Source organism: Haliotis rufescens, unplaced genomic scaffold, assembly GCF_023055435.1.
Source record: "Haliotis rufescens isolate VD_foot unplaced genomic scaffold, xgHalRufe1.0.p SCAF_20, whole genome shotgun sequence".
NCBI lineage: Eukaryota > Metazoa > Mollusca > Gastropoda > Lepetellida > Haliotidae > Haliotis > Haliotis rufescens.
The window spans coordinates 15,875,773-15,901,547 of record NW_025963891.1 but is presented as its reverse complement, the minus strand read 5'-3'; the positions used below and the strand labels follow the sequence as shown (position 1 = coordinate 15,901,547).

Here is a 25,775-nt window from a genome sequence, read left to right as displayed (position 1 = left end):
CATTACCAGGTCGCCCCACTAACCTGAAGAGAAATACATTACTCCTTGACTTCTTTGCAAATACAAGCAGGATGTTCTAAGGTGATAAGTAGCCCGTACATTCCTCAAAAGACAACCTTGTGTTATCACTCGGTTATGAGTTCAATCGACTCTCCGTCTTCATATGACAAGAAGAGGAACAACATGTATCAGTCAACATGATACATACCACAAAGACAAGGTACATATATATTCGGGACTGTTATTTTTGTTATGAGTTTTTACAAGGACAATCAGACAATACAATAAAGTATAAGTGAGGGAGTGAGTATAGTTTTACGCCGCTTCTAGCAATATTCAAGCAATATCACGGCGGGGGACACCACAATTGAGCTCCACATAATGTACCCATGTGGGTCTTCGGCGTAACGAGCGAACGCTTTAACCACCAGGCAACCCCACCGCTACCATAATGTATAACACAGTGACCAATGGGAGTAGTTTCTCAGACGTATTGGGCGGTGGGGTAGCCTGGTGGTTAAAGCGTTACCTCGTCACGCCAAAGGCCCGGGTTCGATTCCCTACATTGGTACAACGTCCGAAGCCCATTGATGATGTCCCCCGCCGTGATATTGCTGAAATATTGCAAAAAGCGGTGTAAAACCATATTCATTCATTCTCGGACTTTTACGCCTAAATTTTGTTGTGTTTAATATGTGTTACATTACAAATGTCCCCTACACGTTGACATTTAACGTGTGCCACGCAGAACAAATGCAATATGTATACAATCATATACATACATGTATACATGATCATATCTACAATGTGTATTAGTGGGTGGAAAACCTGATATTAATTTATATATTACAAATATGATTGTATGCGTACTTTGCTACAGTGTTCATAACATATGATACAGTCGGTGTACACGTGTTGCTCAAAGTGTGATCTCAATGTGTACTTCTTGTCTAGTAGTGTTGTCTATGAGGACAAAAGCCGAACTGTAACATCGCAGGTCATGAGGACATTCCGATGCATTACTCTCTCGGGCAAATTACTTCGGTGCCAAAAATGTCAGTATTCATTAGTATATAACGTAGTGTGGTATCTGTTATACATATATGTGTCAAGATCATGCATTTGACATACTTCTTAAGAAGACACATTGCGCCAATAAAAACGGAATCATGTCACGTCAAGAATGAAGATGTGTCAGTGGAGATGGTTGTTCATGCATACGGTGAATGAAGATGTGCCAATGGAGATGGTTGTTCATGCATACGGTGAATGAAGATGTGCCAGTGGAGATGGTTGTTCATGCATACGGTGAATGAAGATGTGCCAATGGAGATGGTTGTTCATGCATATGGTGAATGAAGATGTGCCAATGGAGATGGTTGTTCATGCATACGGTGAATGAAGATGTGCCAATGGAGATGGTTGTTCATACATATGGTGAATGAAGATGTGGCAATGGAGATGTTTGTTCATGCATACGGTGAATGAAGATGTGCCAATGGAGATGGTTGTTCATGCATATGGTGAATAAAGATGTGCCAATGGAGATGGTTGTTCATGCATACGGTGAATGAAGATGTGCCAATGGAGATGGTTGTTCATACATATGGTGAATGAAGATGTGCCAATGGAGATGGTTGGTCATGCGTCTGGTGACTGAGTGAGTGAGTGAGTGAGTATGGTTTTACTCCGCTTTTAGTGATATTCCAGCAATATCACGGCGGGGGACACCAGAAATGGGCTTCACACATTGTATCTATGTTGGGAATCGAACGCTTGTCACTAGATAATTCAATAGCATATGTAACCCAAAATACATTTTCTAGTTAAAGCATGTTCACTGCATAAATATTCTGTTCCTGCAATACACATGCACAGAATGACGTCAAACAGGACTTACTGGGTAACTATAATTTGTATAACGAAGTACTCTGATAGTCCCAGCTGAATCGACGATAAAGTTAACGCATTTGTCAGTGGGCAGATTATCACTGTCTGTATGTGAGCTGCTTTTATCTAAACAGAGATGTTTACACAAAGGAAGTCCATGGAGGGGGAATGCACTTTTCACATGCGTATGTGGAATGTTCGGTGTCGTTGGGTAATATTGAATGTTAGAGGATAACATTGTCGGCCAACAAGAAATGCAACAAGACATCAGATGTCTTGCAACTAGTTAAGATACGTTATAAACTGACCACTATTACTGCCTGATGTTTGCTGTATTCACATTTAACAATACCGTACTTCTCTGCCTAGAATCACCAATTGAACTATCGTATTGAATTGTATCGTGTACCTTAATGTAACGGTTCTACGTGAAACTGTATATGTATATAACTAGCATTCTGTTCAAAGCCGAACTCGTTGAATTCAGCTGGTAATATATCCACGTTTTGAAAGCTACTAGCCTAACCATTGGTATTATTCGCCATTGATTACTTGCCATAACAACGAGATGTCTCATATTTGAAGTTATTAAGGTGAAATCCAAACCGTGATTATCCCAACATCCAACTTTATTCTGTGAAATGCCAGACATATTAAGGATATAGTTGTGCCTGCATATAGAGTACCATCAACGTACAGATGGAAACACACTTCATGTCGACATATTTTACACCGTTACGCATTGCACACATACGTCCCATAGACTTCCTATTTCAAGTGTGGGGGCACGGGTGGCCCAGTCGTCTAAGGCGCCGCGATTTGCTATGCAGAGTTGCGTCCCTTGGGCACGCCAGAAACCTATGATTGTGGGTTCGAATCCCGGTTCGCCCCGATTATGTTTCTAGGTTTGTCAGCACCATACCCGTGCTCGTGGGTTTCACCGAAGTGCTAAACGTCTGAGACCTGCATCACTTCGGGCTTTCCTCCCACATTAGGCTGACACGCCCCGATATAACTGGAATACTGTTAAAAGCGGCGTTAAACCCAACTCACTCACTCACTCACTCACTATTTCAGGTGTTGATATCGCATGCAGAGGAGCCTACTGTCGATCTGACACTTTCTGGGCGCCGGATTACAATTCTCCGTTGTTTTCGATCTTGTAGTTCTTATTGGTATTTTTTATTTCGCCCATCGATGCCATAAATTAAGTCTAATGAGTACTTGTTTGGGAACGTTTGTTTTTGTTAAATGATCAAACTACAAGCTGTAGCAGCCGCATTCATATAATATGTTGATAGGTTTGCAAACAAAAAAACATTGTTTCGATTAATCTTTTTATTAAAATGAGTTTTTGACAGCTGTTATCACAAATGGTATAACTCATGTATATAGTCGAGATAGGTAGGACGGAAAAGGTGTGGCAGATGTTTCCAACCGAGAGAGTGGGTGAGTGAGTTGGGTTTAACGCCCCTTTTAACAGTATTCCAGTTATATCACGGCGTGTCAGGTTAATGTTGGAGTAAAGCTCGAAGTGATGCAGGTTTCAGACGTTTACCACTTCGGTGAAACCTACAAGCGCGGGTATGGTGCTGACAAACCTAGAAACATAATCGGGGAGAACCGGGATTCGAACCCACAGTCATAGGTTTCTGGCGTGGCCAACCGACGCAACTCTGCGGCGCCTTAGACGACTGTGCAACCCGTGCACTAAACCTCATCATCAGCTTAGGGCCCTTGCCCCCTCTACAGGCAGCCCAGACAGCGAATGGGACTTCTCCCAGGAAGCGCGGCCTAGTCAAACTCACACACGGCACATAAACTCGATGCAGTGGTCGTTCAGAAAGCCTCTCCCTGAAAAAGGGTCTGGGCCGATTTGATATGGCACTTTGCTTGGCTGACACTCATTTATGTACCGTCCAGCAGTACAGAACAAAATCAACACCGACATTGAGATAATGTCCCACATCCTTGGCTTGTTTGAGTAAACTGTGGAATGCCTTGTTTTGATCATGCTTCACAAGAGGATCATCAGACAAATAAATGTGTGCAAAAGTGTGCAAAACAATTCTATCATGAAGAGCCCCAACGTTAATCAAACCACGTCCTCCCATAATGATTGGTAAATATAAGCGATTGAGGGAAGAGCGAGGGTGGTGGGATCTATTGTCTGACATGATTCTTCGTGTGAGGGTGTCAATACCCTGAATTTCTTGTTTCGTCCAATCAACAGCACCAAAAGAATATGAAAGGACGGGTACGGCATAAGTAATTGTGGCTTTGACTTTATTGCAAGCGTTCAGCTCTGAACTCCAGATTTTCTTAGGTCTACATTTGTACTCTGCCCGAAGTATTTCCTTGATATGGGCATTCTGGAGTTTGTCCCTAATCTGCATCCCTAAGTACGTATAGGCCTGACCTTCCACGAGATGGTCAATAACTTGTGGGTATTGCAACACACATCCCTCTAATTGAAGGTGGTCTTTAATTTGTTTTTAGTATAACATATTGTGTAGAAAAAACCCAAGCTCTTAACCAGTTTTTAGTTTATGAGCATGAACGTTTTGGTACGAAATGCTTGGCATCATTAATTTCTCTTGGCAGTAACACATGAACATATAAAATGAGCTGTTATCCAATTTCCTGCAACACTGGTACCACAAATACCATTGTGATTAAGCTGTGACACATACATCAGAAACATGAATCGTTGTTTGTCATTGATTTCCTACAAATACCGTTGTCCGTCCATTTGTTCTGCTACTCCCACCACTTCAGTAAAGCGGGAGTCATGTGGTCGAGGAAGCATGACCAGTTTGTCAGACGGTCTCATCGTAGATAGAAGACGTGAAGACATGTTTCATGACAAAAGTTGTCTAAGGCTGAGGTATACGGTGTTTGAATCATTAATTAATATGGAAGGGCAAAATTCAAGAAATGTAATGCGACGGAGTATAAATGCCACCAATTTTGTAGACAAACATTGAGCGAGTGAGTGAGTGAGTGGGAAGGTGGGTGGGTGACATTAAGCGGGCGAGTGAGTGAGTGAGTGAGCGAGTGAGAAACATCAAGTGTCAACGTTACAGCCAAACGTATCCCACCAGTGAGGAAGTGAGTGAACGGTATTTGATATCTGCGTGTCAGCCTAATGTTGTATGAAAACCAAGGGTCATAATCAGGACGAATCTAGATTCGAACCACCGAGCAAATGAGCAACAACGGAGGGCGGGCCTACCCGAAACACTGGTCGTTTTAGAAGAGTGCGATACTGGTGTCCTTAAATATAGGTTCATAATCTGGTCGAATATATATATAGCTCATTGAACACAATCTATACTTGTGAGGCTTAATTTAAAACAATGTTTCGTTTATGATGATTCAGGAACTCCTACAGCGCATGTATTCACTGAGAAGACGTTTCAATACCAGATCTAATAACACACAGTACACTACAAATCTTAGAATGTAGATATACATTAACGTATATTATCATTAATTCACATACGCCTTCGGTAAATGCACAGCGTTTGCCCTGGCACAGGTTCTGTGTTGTACAGGAGCTGCTGCCACAGCGCGAACTTCCTGCAACAATTACCGTTAAAGTTATAGGTTTGTGTCTGTGCACCAGAGTGATGGTAGCGCTGAGATCGCATGGTGAAACACGGGCCTGAGTTGTACGCCGTAACAGGTGTTGTTCCTGTGTGTACTGGCACCAGCGCGAGTTAAATGGTATCGTGTTACACTGAATGTATACACTGTTCCCCGAGACACGACAGCTTTCAATTTAATAGCAAATATTGATAAACATATACCGGACCAAAAAAAACAAAGTAAAAGACTTGTTATGACATCAACGTGTAAGAGAAACTCTCTTTGGTTCATACACGCGGTCTTAACAAACGGTAATAACTGAGACAGTGACAGACAAAACGTGTTACGCTCGTCATTATGTGAGCTCCTCTAACTTCCTGTGAAAGCCTCCAGGCAACATTGATCTCAATGATGAAAAGGGACTTCTTTAAATTCGTTATAATAAATCAGGCGTGACTAGGTTAATTATTGACTGCACAGAAACATATAATTATCGCTGCTGCTGCCGCTTAAATGGTTGTAAGAAATATTAATTGTCAGAGCAAGAAAATAACCATCTTAGATTTTCTGCCGAAACAGATTCCACCTGTCGTAAAGGGCAAATAACTGTGGATATTATATAAATAGAGAAGACCTGTGAGCAAGAAAAAAAAGTTGCAATCTTAGGCACGTTGAAAGCAACAATGGAGTCGTGTATTTGTGGTTCGATAATAACTATTCGTTTTAATATAGTCTATCACAAACATGAAACATGAACATTCAACATGTTTATCATTAAAGTGTGATAAAATTTCTGTTACAAAGGACCCATATCATTTTTTTTCGAGAGCGGAACATTGAGCACACTTTCAACAGAAAGACGTAATCAGTCGATAAAGATTCTCTTTGAAAAACCTTATCGCATCAACACATGGACACGACCCATGATAATTTCTAATACATGGACGAGCAGTTTGCTTCTGAACTGACACTTAATGATAATATCACATATATCAGACTTTGTCAGGATTAGGCATACTTTATTTCAGATTGCTTATTCTTAGCAGTTCCAAGAAAACCCACAGTTACTTGAGATTGCAGGATTCTAAGTCGCGAAGTATAAGACTACAGGAGAGTGCGTGGCGACCATACACCATATAATCATGATGCTATGTCTCTCTTGTACGTAAAACTGATTGGGTTTGTTACATATCGTCAACATACCTAGACATAACGAATGATCATTTTATACATTGTTTGTTGTCTATGTCCTGAATCCTGTACACAATGAAATAGAGAAACACAAAACCGAAATAAGATGCAGGTCTCTCAAAACTTCTTAAACTGCGAAAAGCAAATATCTCAATATGTTTATTTGAATCAAACCAAAGGTTCAGATATCCAGATGTTGCCGCACAGAAAGAGGTGTAATACCAGTAACCGAACGTGACTAAAGTTATTTATCTTACCAGCGAAACCATATTAATCATACATAGTATCTCCAAGAATTTCTACATGGACAGAAGAGTGCTTACCTTGATTGTATTGCGTTGCGTATAATACAGTCACATATTGTCTCCATCCATCATAATCCTATGTGTAAGCGCAATGACGAGAGGCATCTCTTTGGCTCTCCCAGCGTATTGATCACAAGTCAGCGACGGTTTCTAACATCCCCAGCCAAGCCCTACCACACGCAGGACTGCCGAGAGCAGGCAATTTTCCCCATGCTTTTAGAAGTAGGCTGAGAGTTAAGCTTCCGAAACCATGGATCAACACGTTAAGAAGAAGCAATGTTCAATTACTACTTGAGGTAAGCTGCGTGATTTGCCTCATCGCTACAGAGAAGGGCAGTATCTGTCTTCGGGACATGTTGATGACTGAAGCAATGGAACTCTAGTTAAGACGGCGCTGTCCTATAATTCTAGGGTAATCAATTACTAGTGTTTACAAATACGTCACTGGTTATGGCTTTGTTTATCAGAAGCATTTCGTACTTTGACCATCGTGCTTATAATCTACGCAGGGTTAAAACATGGATCTACGTATAGACTGACGTAGGGTTCAAACAAGAATATACGTGTACACTGACCGAGGGTTGAAACATGGATTTTCGCATACACTGACCTAGGGTTGAAACAAGGATATACGTACACGTGTATACACTGTCCTAGGGTTGAAACAAGGATATACGTATACACTGACCAAGGGATGAAACAAGGATATACGTATACACTGACGTAGGGATGAAACAAGGATATACGTATACACTGACCTAGGGTTGAAACAAGGATATACGTATACACTGACCTAGGGTTGAAACAAGGATATACGTATCCACTGACCTAGGGTTGAAACAAGAATATACGTATACACTGACGTAGGGTTGAAACAAGGATACACGTATACACTGACGTAGGGTTGAAACAAGGATATACGTATACACTGACCTAGGGTTGAAACAAGGATATACGTATTCACTGACGTAGGTATGAATCAAGGATATACGTCTACACTGACGTATGGTTGAAACAAGAATACACGTACAATGTATACACTGACGTAAGGTTGAAACAAGGATATACGTATACACTGACGTAGGGTTGAACAAGGATATACGTATACACTGACGTAGGGATGAAATAAGGATATACGTATACACTGACGTAGGGTTGAAACAAGGATATACGTATACACTGAGGTAGGGTTGAATCAAGGATATACGGACACACTGACCTAGGGTTGAAACAAGGATATACGTATACACTGACGTAGGGATGAAACAAGGATATGCGTATACACTGACATAGGGATGAAACAAGGATATACGTATACACTGACGTAGGGATGAAACAAGGATATACGTGTACGCTTGATATGTTACATCAACTTGTTAATAACACTTGTTTAAACGCCATGTTTAGGTTACACTACAGTTTTATTGGTATTCTAGACCCTGAAGAAAAATGTCAGCGGTGATAATTATACTTGACAAGTGTCATGTCGGTGGCAGTAAGCAGCCGCGAAAGACATTACATTACCAGTAGTATACAGTATACAACAATGTTTATAGGCCAACTAAAATGTCAACATCATATCAAGGTAAGATGTTGTGTGGTAAATTGTTGTATCTTTGCATCACGTGAGTAAGGCACTCGAGTTTCTGTATTAAAGGATCCATTTCAATTTATCCTGAATGTATTCTAAATTATCCAGAGTGACAGAGCAACAATCGTATAAATTTGAATTATTATAAATAACATTTTAATGGCCAGTTTTACTCCAACATGTCATACATAAAAAAAGTTCTATGCCATTCTATTTTATTTTGATGGAATATGGAGAGTTTGAAAAACGATATGAAACTTTTTGCATGAGTAATGCGTAAAACATTGTGACTAAACAACCACAAGTGCAACATCTGTATCAGAGTATATATTCACAAAAGAGTGAGAAATTGAATAGGCCTCAAAATTTCAATTATTATTAGGAACATAAGTATTGATATTTTACAATCAACGAGGAGTTATACAAATTGCATGTGCTTTAAAACGCGTAACATCTCTACATTCATATAATGTTGCTGTTAATATAATAAAGTTATGAATTCCAAATCTGCGGGCAAATATGCAGAGTTTAGGGACGAACTATTCTATATTCTTCAAAAAAGAATTTGTCTCAGATTTCCACACACATAAATATTCGCTGATCATGATGGACATCATTCGGCTTGTCTTGAAGCAATGATCGAAAACAAATTCTTTTCAAACAATATCTTGTTTGCAGGCGTGCATAATATATATTAAACAGAACAGTGTAAGCTCTCACGTGGTTTTGATGTGATGACCAACATTATGTGGTCCGCTTCCCTGGTTAAAACAGTCGACTTCTTAATTTTCTAAGAGATTTGTGATAAGGTAATAACCCTCAAACATGTCTAACTGATTATTCATTAATACCTTCACAATACAGTAAATGATTTAAAGAATAACTGGTGTTCTACTGTGACGTACATATATAATGTTTCCAAGTGAATTCAGAAGGACCTACTGAAGGGCAGTCAAAAAGGCATGATGTTGACCGTTCTTGAAACAGACACTGTGTATTTTCATTTACAAAACAGGACTGCTAGTGGACATATAAGTTTAAAAATTATGAATCATTCACAACCAAAGCGCACATTCCAATTTTAAGAAAATCACCTGAAAGAATAGAATTCGTAATAGTAACACCTCCGTAAATAAGATATAAGTACCTCCGAACTTTAAGAAGTAGATATAGCTTGACTGCTTACCATTATGTCAGGGGCCACTGAAAAAGAACTGTTGTTTCTCTGGACTAGACAGATGCCGATAGGTCAGCAGTGGGCTGTAAAAGCGTCGGCAGGTTATTTCGGAGGCCATCGTAAACGGGATATATATGTAATGCTCTAGTGTCCGGGAGTGATCGCTGGTAACATGAGCTTGTTTTGAACAGATAACGCAGCCTCACTGAATACAGAGACGTTGTTTCTACCAAAACATCTACGTAGTGTCTCCCGTACTACGGACAAATCCGATACGCTTGAGGGCATTACACATTTTGTTAACACACTTGACCAATACGTTACTAAGTATTATTACATTAACACAGTCTACACATTTTCGTCGCATATACATACAAAATATACCTGAACTTTGACTTGACTTGAATCCATTTGTCCGATTCATTCAAAGATGCTGAGTTCTCAAAAGGGGAATAGGAGTAATTGTTATAGATGCTCTGAGTTTATCAAGGTTAAGGAGGTTAAACTGAATACTTCGGAGCAACATTATTGTCCTGTAAAACAAGAAACACGAGGGTCATCTGGCCAATTGGTTATAAAGCATTAACACTCATTATCCAAGGCTTAAGAACTGCGAAGGAGAGCTGGGTACATCACCTGCCTTGTAATTAATAAATGCAAGCGACACATCCCTACCCACATTCTTATTATAGGAAAACTCTGTCAAAAACCGAGTCGACTGTACGATTCCGATTATATCATGAGCATGTGTTTATAAATCACTATCAAATCGTGATGATACGAGGTGTTCTCGAAAAGGTGAGCGTATCCTGCTCCACCTGTGGAACCTGTCACAAACATATACAAAGGCAACTCAATTGTTCACCTGAAAAAACACGGGAACAAATGGCACAAGTCAAAATAGGGAAATGCATAGGACTTTATTCTTGTCACTTATGAGTCAAATTTCGAAATGTCCTTCACATAAAACATTTTAGAAACTTTACTGACGCCTTGCATGTTATAACCTTGATCAAACAACCTCTGAGCAAGATTCGTATGCCGCTCTCTGAAATCTTGGCAGAAAGAGCATGATCGATTATACCTCAAAACTTGTGAAATGTAGACTACAAGGGCTGGAGCTGCAGGAATATTCCTCGACATAAAGGGTAAGTTGAATATTGGAATGTTGAAGTCATCCTTCTTCTCATACAGACAGATACTTCATTCTTATATCCTCGTCGCATATATACCTGAATCATAAAGATTCCGTGCGTTTTCGGGGCGGTCGGGTAGCCTTGTTGTTAAAGCGTTCGCACGTCACTCCGAAGACCCGGGTTCGATTCCCGACATGGGTACAATGTGTGAAGCCCATTTCTGGTGTCCCCCGCCGTGATATTGCTTGAATATTGCTAAAAACGGCGTAAAACTATACTCACTCAGTCCGTGCGTTTTCATTATTGATTTCCTAGAATATTATAGATGTGTTTCATCTTTTAAAGAAAATCTGCAAGCTCTACAGAGTATACAAGCTAATCCCCCTGTGTTGTTGAGTGAGCAGTTGAGCTGGTCCATCCTTACCGATGTTCAGAGGATCGCCCTCCGTATTGTGTACTGTATGTAAAGGTGCTGACTAATGGGTTTGTACCCTCTCACAAATGATAAGAAAGGATGTGGCATGTTAGGTTTGCAAATATATAACTACTAGCAGACCCTGAAACATTCGAGGTTATGCATTAAGGAGGAAACTATGTGACGAACTAGCAATTCACTTAACATTTTATTACCTTACGCTCCCAGCTATCCGCATAACTCACAATGTTTAGCTCACACATATTTGATATTTCCTGTTTTATGACTAACATGTTTACTCAAATGTATGTGTTACTGGTCCCCACACAGGACATCGTATAGAAGCTGAGAAACCAGAAATGTGTGACCATTAAACTAACGTTTCGAATAAAACTGTCATGGGTTTTTCGTTCAAAGCACTCCAATAAGAAAACAATGTATAGATGATATATTAAGTGTAGAATTAGTAACAGCTACACTGTGAGCTCTATAACGAAAACCCCAGACTTGATTGTATTTCTTCAAAGTTTGTGTTTATTTTGTTGATTCTACCAGTTGGATAATATGATCAATGCATATGAATAAATTCAACAAAGCTGTTGAAGTGTTAAAACATTGTGAGATGTTAAATTACGATTGCCCAGAAGCCAGTTCATTGAGATTCAGGTTTAAATTCTGTATGTATGTGCGTTGAAAATGTGTAGACTGTGTTAATGCAAGAATACTAAGAAACGTATTGGTCAAGTGTATTAACATCCTTTAAAAATGGATAATGCCCTCAAGCGTATCGGATTTGTCCGTAGTGTGGTAGACACTCCGTAGATGTTTTGGTAGAAACAACGTCCCTGTATTCAGTGAGGCTGTGTTATCTGTTCAAAACAAGCTAATGTTACCAGCGATCTCTCCCGGGCACTAGCATTACATATATATCCCGTTTACGATGGCCTCCGTAATAACCTGCCGACGCTTTTACAGCCCACTGTTGACCCATCGGCATCTGTCTAGTCCAGACAAACAACAGTTAGGTTTCAGTGGCCCCTGACATAATTGTAAGCAGTCAAAGCTATATCTACTTCTTAAGGTTCGGAGGTAACAATCACATGTTACCAGCGATCTCTCCCGGGCACTAGAGCATTACATGTATATCACGTGGCGACATAACTGGCGACTGTTATGAGGTAGCGTTAAAATATCAATATGTTATGTGAATAAATAACACTGTTATGTTTAAAAAGTAGCCATTTCATAAATTCGTGTTAATGGTGACAAACGCGATGGAAAGTGGATCGGTGATTGTATATTATACCTGAAAAAGCACATAAGAAACGACAGTTGGTTGTCAAAATTGTTTCTCTTCTCAGGCTCAAGTAAGGATGTTCAACTGAGGTATTTGTCTCAAATACTAAATATAGTAGGTGTATAACAAATAGTCAGGTTTTTGGGATGTTGCTCTGCCATAAATATGTTTTCGAGTATTTTATTGACGAGCACTTTGTTGGTAATGAATCTTAATATTAATTCATAAAGTGCGTCACACGTGTTGAATTAGCCGGTGCGTAATAATAGGTAATCATAGAGAAAATAAAACGAATTAAGGCTGGCCACTGGGATGGGGAAAAAAGTTATTTGTCCTGAAACAGATATTTCCAAACCGCATATTTCAATGCGACTGTTATATCTATGAAGCTGGGCACTATTGCTTACCAACATGAACATTCTTCTGTACCTAAAACACTATTAATAATGTTTTTCCAACATTTGTATTCGACACAACCGTCATCTTTAGGGAGACATCGTAGATGTACTTTTTCAGCAAATCGATATCTTGTAATACAGTAAACTACGGTTATAACGAACACGCTTATAACGAACTGGCGGATATAACGAACTTATTTTTAGTCCCGGTCATTTCTTGTATATATGCTGCATGTATGCTTATAATGAACTACGGGTATTACGAACTAAAATTAGTGGTCCCTTTGAGTTCGTTATAACCGTAGTTTACTGTATTAGGTTATACACCTTAACGTTTCAGCATTTGATAACGACAGACCCGGATTTGGCTTGACACAGCGAGGCAGCAGTGTGGCGGAAGTTGTGGTGAGCTACCTGTAGTCAGCTGGAGTGGAATCAGATCTTGTTTCATTGAAACTGCCAAGCGTTTCCAATAGTCAACTATCTCATTATGTCGAGAAATATCCTGCAGCTCCAGCCTTTGGTGTATATATTTCTCCACTTTTGAGGTACCATCGAGTATGCTCTTTCTATCAAACTTTCACAGAGCTCCATACAACTCTTGCTCAGAACTTTTTTTATCAATGTTACAGCATTCAAGGCATCAGTAAAGCTTTCAGAAAGTTTAAAAGTAAGCATGTGGAAAACACTTCCAAATTTGATATATATATATATGTTGTCGGATGCAATTTCTGTATTCTGACTTTTTTTTGTACCATATATATGTTCCCGTGGGTTTTTTTAAGGTGAGCAATTGACTTGCCTTTGCATGCGTTTGTGACAGGTACCCTCGGTGAGCAGTATACGCTCACCTTTTCGCGAACACCTCGTATCATTACTATTTGATTGTGATTTATAAACGCATGCTCATGATAAAGCTTGACAGTGAAATTTCTTTTGAATATGGAAAGTGTTTAGTCGCTTTTATTTATATCAAAATCAGGTACATATGCTGATAAAATAGGACATGGGATTTTCGGCTGCACTGTGTCTGCGATACTCTATGGCATTACATCTCACCCATGCACTAAAGATCACTGCACAAACACAGAATCGTACAAGCAGACATTAATAAAAAGCTTCAAGCAGCATAGCAAGAAGATAACATTGGTTACTTCAATATCCCATATCGTCCGGCACGAAACAATTGGTAGTCCTGACAAGTTCGATTCACTTTGTCTGCTAACTCAGAAATTAATTATGTGAATCAGAGTAACGGTTAATGTTTATCCTAATTATACATTGACAATGTAACAGTTTCACACCTGGCAGTATTTACAACGTCTGGACGCTTTATGGCACCAGACCGGTGGGTGCCTCGTTGCGATTCTGTTACCAATGTAATGAGGAAAAGGAAGCCAGCTAAGAACATTTTGCAATAGGATAGGAGCGTCATGAGGTATACTGGAATCCATGGGTCTAGCATGATGACATTCGAAGCCAGACGAAATGGCAGCAGCAAATTTACAGAGACAATCTTGCAAGCCTCAGCAAATGTGTATTTGATATTATTAAAAGAAAACGTTTTCTAATCATCATTAGGCAGTTCCCTTTTTCGGTCTTTACCTGCAAATCAGACATAGTCTGCAGCTGCCTCGTTTCATTACAGTGTTGGAGAGCACGATGATTCAGTCCCATCCCACTGATAGCATGCTCAACAACCGTTACACAACTTAACTGTCTACGCCATTCTTAGAGTAGATATCAAATTCGCCTAGTTTTCTCAATGAATCAAATGTTGAAAGTACAACGATCACCTGGCTCCCTGCCATAATGTATTGTTTTATAATACGAATCTTGAACATTGAAATTGTAAGCATATTAAATGTATCCATCAAGCCTAGAAACAGATGACGAAACGGGAGCTATTACATGCCCGTCGCGTCCCCTACAGCTGGTCGTTCTGTGGCACTGGGAAAGGTGGTCCTGGCATCATTTCAAGGGGAAGAAAATTATACAAGCTGATTCACAAGGCCTTGGACTGTTGGTGATCTGTCTGGATTGATTTCAGAAGCTGTTTTACACGGACACGTAAATGAAGCTTTCTCGTGATCATACCGATAGACTATCTGGTGCACATTTTCCGAAGTCGATAGTATCATATTCCATACAAAGAAAACTGTAGCTAGTATATGTATAGACGCTTTTTAGAACTCCAAAGACATAAATAGATGCTGTTATTACGGATTTGCTGACACTTTTAGTTTTTTCTACAAATAAATACGGTGAGCCATATTTTAGAATGACAGCATTCTCCTCTATCCATTGTGCCACATTCATAATATTACAGTTATACGAAGTTTCGTTATCACTCACTGACTGGAGAAGTTTGGTAAGATGCCATTTGTCCCGCATGGAGAAACGACAAATATGTAATAACTATGGTTAGGAAAAATCTCGTTTCGATTTCTATAAACCAAACTAGGATATTTTTACTTGATTCTAGAGGCGATACCAGAAAATTTAAAAGCACCAATTCAATTACACGTAAGGATCGACGTCATAATATCAGAGTGAGTGGGAGAATGTTGTTTACACCAGTGCTTGATACCATTGGCAACTACTTATATTGTGGGCGTACAATGACACATAATCAGCCAGATCACACACGGCGTTAAACATAGGGAACTATATGAGAATGCCAAAGGGTGTACATGTCAGTTTTGAGTTTGTCTCAGTCTTTTATATATTTTTTGTTTGTTTGTTTGTTGTTGTTTAACGCCGCACTCAGCAATATTCCAGCTAAATGATGGCGGTCTGTTAATAATCGAGTCTGGACAAGACAATCCAGTGATTGACATCATGAGCATCGATCCATGCATCAACCAAGACAGCGAGCCTGACCACCGGATCCCGTTAGTCGCCTCTTACTATAAGCATTGGCTGCTGAAGACCTATTCTACCCCGGATCTTCACGGGTCCTTTTATATATTAAGTACAGTAGCTTATTGCTTATTCTAGTATAATAACATTTATTTATAAATTATGGATTGAAATATTAGCTACGCATGCTTGCCGTGAGAGGCAAGTAACAGGATCGGATGGTCATGATCGCTGACTTGCTTGATGCATGTCATGTCAACGTATCCCAATTGTCAGATCGATGCTCATGATATCAATCTCTTGATTGATTACAGACCGCCATAATAAAGCTGGAATATTGCTGAGTGCGGCGTTAATCAACAATGAAACGTACATGTAAGACAGTTTGAAATGACATTCTTTTCTTAATAACTTTATAAGAGTAAGAAGTACATGTGTATACACGTACGTATAAAGAAACCTCAAATTAAATGATAGCAAGTGGAATATGGATGTTAAGCCGACCCATACTGTAGTCTGTCTGCACTAATTAGAGGTTCCCATAGGCCTCGATCTTCGCACTGCGAGAACCGACTAGGAAAACAAACAGCACCCTCTTCCATTCTGCCTGAAGTGAATCAATAACAATACACTGAGTCGAAAGCAACCTTCCAACTTGATATATCTCAGCGCCAAGCGTATGTTGGAGGTTCAGTGCTTGACGGGAAAAGGTTGTTATCCGTTTTGCCGCCCACTTGCGTGGTTTTTTTTCCACAATGTGATCAGTTGGTAGACGAATATGCAGAACTTTGCATGTACAACAATGGTTCATATGTCCGACAAAATCCTAAAGAACATCAGCGTGACTACTCTCTTCCACAGGACAGAACATGAACCCAATGGTGCTATACTGTACACCTACGTGATTAATGGCTTCAGTAGGGATCTCTGGTGGTGATATAATTGAGTTTAAACAAACATATGTCAGCAACTTATGCTGTCGAATTGACATACGTGAACAGCATACAACTTTTTTCAGCTCCTAATAGACATTGAAGGGACCATACCATTCTTGAATGGGCATGTTGTTGTTTTTCCAGTATGTATATTATCTTCATATTCACTAATCGGAATTTTGACGTTTACAGTGTAGCTCCGAACATAACGTTAACTGACAGGTGCTACACTCAGCAAAGTGTTTTTTCCGCATGCTCCCTACAACGTGTGGCGCACGCTCCCATTCTATCGAATTCTTAATAAGTAAGCCCTTCTTACAGTCTGCCTCTTTGCAGTTATAAAGATGTGTGCGTTCATCGCGTGAATAGTTTGCGCATGCGTAAAACGGATTTGTTTTCGAGATTTATTTCCTTCAACGTATTTTTAATTGCGGCCTGCTTCGGATTACCGGTTTGTTCACGTCCAATATCTGGCTCAAAACATTTCGTCTTAGCCGAATATACTTGGATTTCCTATACAATATACCCGACGTTTTGCTATGTCCGACGTTGTTAAATCTTGGCCAAGTCGACATCGAGTAAACTGTACATTTCTCGATGCCAATGGCTTGTACAAATGAATAGCCCAAAGATGCCCTTGGCTAGGTAATTGCATTATGACGCCATTGTGCCTTAATTTTCGTCAGTGATATTGATACGCGTTAAAATTTGAAGAGATACCAATTCCCCCTTTCAAGATATATACACGTGTCCTTTCCAAAACCCAGTAGTTAGATTAACAAGACTACAGTTCGTCTCGAGATCTTATTGTTTTATCACATGTCACCAAAACCAACTTCCAAGACAAGTGCGAAATCGACTGCAGCGGAAACGCTCGATAAACCGTCAACATGAATGCAATTGGCAAGGAAATGCTCCTATCCCATTGATGCAGGCTTAACGTTAGTTCTGGAAAGAGCATCAGACCACACACCAACAGTGCCTTGTCTCTATTTATGAGGGACACTGATACCACTAATCGTGTAGTGATGATACCGCTAGATCTAACGGCAGTAGCCATATAAATACTGTTATGGACATTTACCAGGCATTAGTAGGGACGTACGGTGTAGTCCTGCTTGCAGTTCACTGCGTTGATGTGATACATACGACTCCTCAAACAGTTTCAGCGCTCTCCAGGTAGGCATACATGAGTGGCGAATGTGTTACGCTCTCACAGACGTGCAGTTCAGGCCACCCCCGTTCTCAGCTGCGCACACTGAGATGATTATCCCGCGCCAAGTGTATCATCTGGAAGATCGGGAAGGTTAAATACTATTCTTCATTACCTACATATAGTGGAACGATCTAACGTTGTCAAAATAAATTTGCAGACGAACACAATATCAGCTGACTATAGGTAAGTGCTGTTGAAAAAGTGTAGTTAAAACGTTTTGTTCCGTTTTCATTCCTATTCACCGGGTGGGTATTGGTCATATGAAAAAGGCATTGGTAAATAATCAATTATCATTCCAAGAGGACAAGAATCCATGCAGACAAGAACATTGTAGTCGTCGTAAGACGTATAATCACAAACTTTTTAGAATATACTGGACGATGAATTAATACACCTTTCAACGCCAAGTTTGTCAAGAAGTAATTGAAAACGATGTTTAATCGTGGACGAAGGGACAAGATCTCTTAGTCTCAAATAACCACATATCTTTTAGTCGGGGAAAGCGTCGTATACTGCACCATATATAAATATGCCTTGTGCAAGTAAATATTTTCCAGAAAAAGAACATATCCTTGCCACAATTTATTAACTGCATCGCTGAATACCAGTGACCTACGAAATGAACTTATCACATGTATGTGTATTTTCACAGCTCTCGCGTGAAATAAGAAACATGTTTCAAGCTTCAAAGCATGTACCTTCAAAGAAAATGGACATTTTAAAAACATTTCATTTTACTTTCGTCTGAGAGCAAAGCATTTTTGCTATTTCCTTTCCCTATAGTTTCGCCTTTAACTAATTGAACATAATTATTTTGTATGCACACACCAAATTGTTCAGACACGTTTATGAGATTACTCAACGTTAAGTAAAAGGTTTATTCCTGCCAACTGAAGTTTCTTTAACTTATGTTAAATTTGAATTTCAAGCTCTATTTGATCAAGCAAGCAAACCTTGGTATCATGTGCAACGACAGCCATACTTGAAAAGTACAAAAATCAGAAGGATCAGTCTCGATTATCTGCCTTTAGGCGTAAAAGGTATAACAGCGGTGAGATGATATGAATGGATCACTAAAGATATCTGATGGCACTAAGTGTTCGCCATAAGGGTAAACATGTGAAAACCCAATGTCAAATCACATACGTCATATTTATATGCAGAATAAACATGAGTCCTGTCTTATCATGAACCCCAAAAGATCATTAAAAAGTTCTCTTCAGCGGGTTAGGATTTATTTGGATTATATGTGACTGAACGGAACGGAGATCCTCAATACCACCCAACGACACCCCCTTGGGGCCACGCGGGATGCTGATCTTAACTCTTCATTGAAAAGTTGCATATACCATGAAGATAATATTTACTTCATGTTATCAAACAGCAAATCTATCAATTAGTTGATATAATGGCAGCAGTCTGCTGACTATCTATTTTGATGTTATGTTTACGACCCTGTCAGATAAGATAACGAGTTGATATGATCATGCTGTCGTTCGTTGAACTTCGGGTCAGTGAAGAATCGTACACTTTGTGAATGATATACATACCTAAGCTGTTACATGCCTGTAGAGCGAATCAGTGACAACATTATAGAGACCAGGGAAACAGGCTAGCACGATCAACAACCAACATGTACGAGATCCACGTACGATTAGAAACGATCAGCCAAGTGACACTTTGTAAACACACGGTTCTTCATTGCACAGGTTCTTCCATCAAGCATGGTGTACGGCGGAACTAGTTTCCCAAGAGGGAAGGGGAAAATGTACGGATAGAATAACAATGCACAATGGTGAAATATTTGGTACATAGTCCCGTACATAGAATTAAGGGAAGTGTGTTTTATGGCTAAGTGACGGGAACACCTCCTACTTTGGAAATTGCACATAGTCCCCATGCTCCGGAGTTCTTTTACCCCAGCCCCGTGAACTGTTGGTTGTTGGAACAGTCCTAGATAAGATGGATGTGAAAATAGAATGACTGCACGTGTTTGCCACAGGAGCTACTCATGGAGCAGGATACGCTCATCTTTTCACGAACACCCAATCTCATTACAATCAGATCTTAGTTCTCGCTGCCGCAAAACAAAGATCTGAGGCACCGGTTACGGGTCACGTTAGACCGACCTTGCGCGAACATTAGCCAATCAGAAGGCAGCTTTCTCGTGCTCTACGGCACTAATTTCAAATTGGCGACTACGCTTCGAAACATATTTTGACAAACAAATTTAAAAAATCTAAACCTGAACAAAAGAACATTCTGGAATGGCTAATAGATTGTCAAGATTGTATGGATTCAGTCGTTAGGCCCGTAACAATCGTTCAGAATACCCCGTGTTAAAGTTTTCGAACATGCATGATCAGGATCACATTCCGACTGTCACTTTCATGATCTGGTAAGCGACGCTCTGATTGGTCGGATGAACGGTCGTTCTGACGTGACCCTTAATGGGATGTCCTGAGATCTTTGTGTAGCAGTAGCGAGAACTAAAATCTGATGTTAATGAGATTGGCAAAGACCTGGTATCACCACTATTATAGTGATTCATAAACACATGCCGATGATACAGACGGAATTGCACAAATATATCTGATTTTATCATACACTTTAGAATCTTTTGGTTAACGGTTTTGTCGTCGTGTTATCAATATCATGTAAGTTTTCTGATAAAATTGGACTTGATATTGTCAAAAGATGACATTAGTGAGTGAGGGAGTCGGGACACGGCTCAACATATTGTACCCATGTGGGGAATCGAACCCGGGCTTTAATCGTAAAGACCACTAGACTACTCAACCGCACCCGGTTTCATGTAGATTTGATGATAGGCCGCCTATGCTTAAGGTATGAGCCTCGTTTTCATATATTAAGTATAATTCATCCAGTCTAGAAGCAATGAACGTTGTATAAGTTGAAACGAAGCTTCGTGGAACTACATTTTATAAGTATTGGTTTGATACAACGTATTATAATAACAATAATAAGACATAATCTCAATGTCGGGATATAATCTCAATGTCAGGACATAATCTCAATGTCAGGACATAATCTCAATGTCAGGGCATAATCTCAATGTCAGTGACATAATCTCAATGTCAGGACATAATCTCAATGTCGAGACATAATCTCAATGTCAGGACATAATCTCAATGTCAGACATAATCTCAATGTCGGGATATAATCTCAATGGCAGGACATAATCTCAATGTCGGGATATAATCTCAATGGCAGGACATAATCTCAATGTCAGGACATAATCTCAATGTCAGGGCATAATCTCAATGTCAGTGACATAATCTCAATGTCAGGACATAATCTCAATGTCGGGACATAATCTCAATGTCAGGACATAATCTCAATGTCAGTGACATAATCTCAATGTCAGTGACATAATCTCAATGTCAGGACATAATCTCAATGTCAGGACATAATCTCAATGTCGGGACATAATCTCAATGGCAGGACATAATTTCAATGTCAGACATAATCTCAGTGTCAGTGTTGATTATGTTGATGGTTCTGTACTGTTGTACTGGATGCCCAGCTTTGGCCCACCCCACAGTATCTTAAGCGACATGATGGAGTGCTTGTAGTTTTGACACAGAGGTCCATCCATGGTACGACCCGGAATATGTAGAGGACGTCATGGAAAATGATAAATACAAAATTCTTTGGAATAGGCCCGTATACAGCCTCAGACGTGTCCATGCCAACAAACCTGTCCCTTTTGACACTCATGTGATTGACAAGATTCAGGAAAAGCATGGCAAATATGCGCACCTAGCTTTCGAAATGTCACGCTTGCATTCCATGTACCAAGTTGTCCGACTCCCCATTGTTCTCGGTGCCTTAGGTCTGGTACCTCCCAATTGCAATCTGTTGACAGACATTGGGAGAGTACCCGGGTTTGCTACCAGAAACACAGCCCTTCTGACAATCTGGGTAATGCAGAAGGCTGCAGTGTAGTTGTCCCATTCGCTGTCTGGGCTGCGTTTAGAGGGGACAAGGACCCTGCGCTGATGATGAGCCTTATCTGTAATCTGTACATAATAATGATAATAATAATAATAATTTTCATTGCGCGAGACGAGAATGACTGCTCAAGAATCTCGACAAGGAAGAATAATTAAACTAATTCATGTAAAATTATGCATTTAAATTGCGTGTGAAAAAAAATATAAAAGGAGATAGGAATGAGGTTTTAAATACTGCTGTATGATCAGTTATGATCGGTTATGATCAGATATAAATCTCGCGATGAAAACGACATGGCTTTCCAAAGGGCCATTTATAACCCTTTATAGGTGTATGCAGTTGTCCGGAAAGCAGGGTAGAGATGAACGCGGTTTCTCTTTACATTGTCTACAGATGTTTCATTCATAAGAACATCATGGCCACGATAACATGCGGGCAGCGGATTTATTAATACATTAACCGACATATCAGCATATTTATACAGGACAATTTGGACATGGAAAGCATGCTGTGATACACAGCTCTTCATGAAACACCTGTCAGAATGGACTATCAAACACATCGTGAATACATATACATAATATGTGTTTGATCATAAATACACATTCACGACAAATTCCAAAGGGCACATTTTATAAGGAGATTAGATATATTTGTTCAGCACATGGTACTTCGTGGTCACTCACTCAAAACCTCCTTAAGTGTATGAAATCCTGATTCTGGCACACTCGGCAGGTCTAGCTGCAGTAAAATAGTCCCGAGACCTGTTGAAGGATGTATGAATTCAACGGGAGTTCAAGGGCTTGTCAGTAATTAGTTGGTCTCGTCCTCTAGACGTTATCAACAGCAGATGTGTGCTAAACATGCTTTCTCAGGTTACTGTATTTCTGGGGTAAACATTAGTTAGATGGGTTTTTTTCCAGCAAAAGTGATTGCAGAAACCTCCACTTACCAAACATACGTTTGCATTAAGTGCTCACAAGCAGCTGCCTTCTCGCTTGTGTTTGCGTCGATATGTGACGGGGAATCAGTTATTATTATATAATATTTGCAAATCAACAGCAATAGCAAATTGATCACATTGAAAAGTTAATCTGTGTGTACATTGTAAGCTTTCATACTGACGTAAACTATGTATCGTAAAATACATGTATTGAAAGCTTTCTTTCAACCTTCTTTAGTTGTATCAGCAATTCAATTAAGTATATTGTCAAACAACGTCCTTCGTACAAGCCTATACCTCTTTTGTGTTTTCTACTTACATTTCCATCTAACCGATCATGCATAATGATTTGAAGAATTCTATCGTTTACAAAAAGTAAACTGTCAACATTAGAATTTCAAATGAGAAGCTTTTCATAATTAAGGGTGTAATCCAATCGGGGGCAATATTAAAGAAGGCATCCACAATCAAATTATTGATGAAGTTGTTCCTCCAGGAAAGCTTGACGCAATTACTTGGTCATATTTTCAAGAAGTCACACTGGTTGCCCTTAAATGTGAATGGAACTGCATTCTGCTTTAGATCAAATATGAATACTTCATAATGTGCATTAAGCGATGACCTCTATGGACCATTCCAAATGCAGAATTGTAGGAACATGTCCATTGTGTTTCAGTGTCTGAATTGAAGGATGTCTACTTCAAAGTCCATCAGTTCACGTCAGGAGTCATCGACTTTGGAATTCTTATCAATGTTGCTATGAGGAGAATCATACCAAATCTTATCACGGATGGCAAGCATTCACCCACTGGCGTGATGACTGTAACGAGAATTCGATATGGACCTCTCCTAAAAAACGGGATTAACATCCTGTGAACTGCGGACGGCAGAATATTTGATCAAAACTACCATTGCATATCACCTCGGTCTTACGTCAAATCAATGTTTGCACTCGATTACAGTATTAACTATGCGTACATGTCTGCTTCATGAATTTTATTTTTTTTATTTAATCTCAATAACATCATCGCAGCCATTATATGCATGTTTTCCACGAGTGAATACAATAAATAGAAACTTAATTAAATTGGAAGATGATTTTAAATTATTTTATCACGAAAGCGTGTTTGCTGACCAAACATGCAACATAAAAACAAAAGATTGGATATTTGCCAGTTTTGCTATATTGGTCAACTGAGTATGTTGACAACAAGTAGTGAGTGAGTGAGTGAGTGAGTTTGGTTTTACGCCCCTTTTAGCAATAGTCCAGCAATATCACGGCGGGGGACACCAGAAATGGGCTTCACACATTGTACCCATGTCGGGAATCGAACCCGGGTCTTCGGCGTGACGAGCGAATGCTTTAACCACTAGACTACCCGACCGCCCCTGACAACAAGTAACACGTGAATATTTGTTCAATGAACATCATCAAGGTCAAAAAGCATATGAATTACATTTTCATTTAGAACAGGATACATTGCAACAATAACATTATTAGTCATAGGTTAACTCTTCGTCTCTCAAGCGGTTTTGTTGCAAGTATTTCTGGACCTTAATGGCTTCCTGACGTTTTCATTGGGCAATTAAAAAGAATAAGATATGGAAACAATGGCCTCAATACGATGAGAGCAAGTAAAAAGGACATCCATTACTGACATCTATTACAATGCTCTTACCCTCATGTTAAGAACAGACACGGTCAAAAGAAGGGGTATAAAAAAAACATCAGTGATTTATGTTACCGCTCTGAACAGCAGTGCAAATACGGACGTTCTGAGTTGCTCAGATTGTTATTCAAGTTAATAGGAGTTTTATCACCATGCATGTAGTCAGCAGGTGCTCGATATGTTGGTGAGCTACCTCAGAGCCTAGGTTTTATAGGCTACTGGCCTGGGTGATACATGATGCAGGTATTCTCATTGCTCCTTTCAAATAATGGAGGTTGTGCATGGACATTTGGGGATGAGAAGTTGTTTACTCTTCGGATGTATTTTATTGATGTCGTGAGCTCATGATAACCAAATTTAAGGCTTGATAAACAATCTACTTTTGTCACTTCTGCTTGGAACTGAATGTTTAAAGAATTGCTTTCGCTGCTCGTTGTGACAATGTCCTAAAATATAACAAATATGCTTTCCTTAAACTTTTTATGCATTGCATGCTTACCTTGCACTCTTAATCTTCTTTTCGGAAAGTGATAAACTGTTTGAAAGTCCGATGTCAAATCGTATGGAGACACAGTACATTCCAGCTGAATCAACAGGAACAATCGACTTAGTTCCTCCAAAACAGAAGATGATGCGACATCGTCACTTCTCTTCCTCACTGCATGAAGAGTTTCTCTCCTCGGCCCGCTCACCGCTCTTGCTCTGACGTCATGCTAAGACTGACCCCGGAATGCCTATCTGAGTGCAACAACAATGTGACAGTGGAGTGTGTGGCTTTCTTCAAGCTTGGCATTCGTTGACTCATTTTCGTCGAGTAAAAGAAATGGCGTTACTAAATACTCTTTACACTGTGCTAACACGCTTTAATTGAGGCCCAACAAGACTGAGATGATTGTTTACGGGTTTTTTCAAATGTGTTTTGAAAAGCAACTTTTTCAACAAGTGCTGATTGAAAATTGTGAGTTTAGCATTTTATCTGGATAAACATTTGCCTCAATTTCAGGCATATTTTGCTTGTTGTTATTTCATGGCACTTCTATTTTCGAAACATTTTTCTGATAGTTGATGTTATTATTTCATTAGACAAACCCAATGCAAGGACAACAACCTGATAATAATACTGAAAATCTCTATTCAAATCCCAAACGCTAAATACTCAAGTACTCAAGTCTTTACAAAA

The 25,775-nt window shown here is 39.6% G+C and overlaps 1 protein-coding gene across 2 annotated transcripts in view; it reads right to left on the bottom strand.

Annotated features, from left to right (window-relative positions):
- The window catches only part of LOC124132421 (substance-K receptor-like), a 62,241-nt gene extending 36,843 nt beyond the window's left edge, over positions 1-25,398 (bottom strand). Inside the window, exon 1 of one of the 2 annotated variants that reach the window (XM_046496357.2) lies at positions 25,095-25,398. The gene's annotated coding sequence lies outside the window, so the exon portion shown is untranslated. Of the gene's footprint in view, positions 1-6,995; positions 7,303-25,094 lie in introns of those variants that run through there. The other variant, XM_046496343.2, reaches the window with a different exon arrangement.
- Positions 25,399-25,775: the final 377 nt, after the last annotated feature.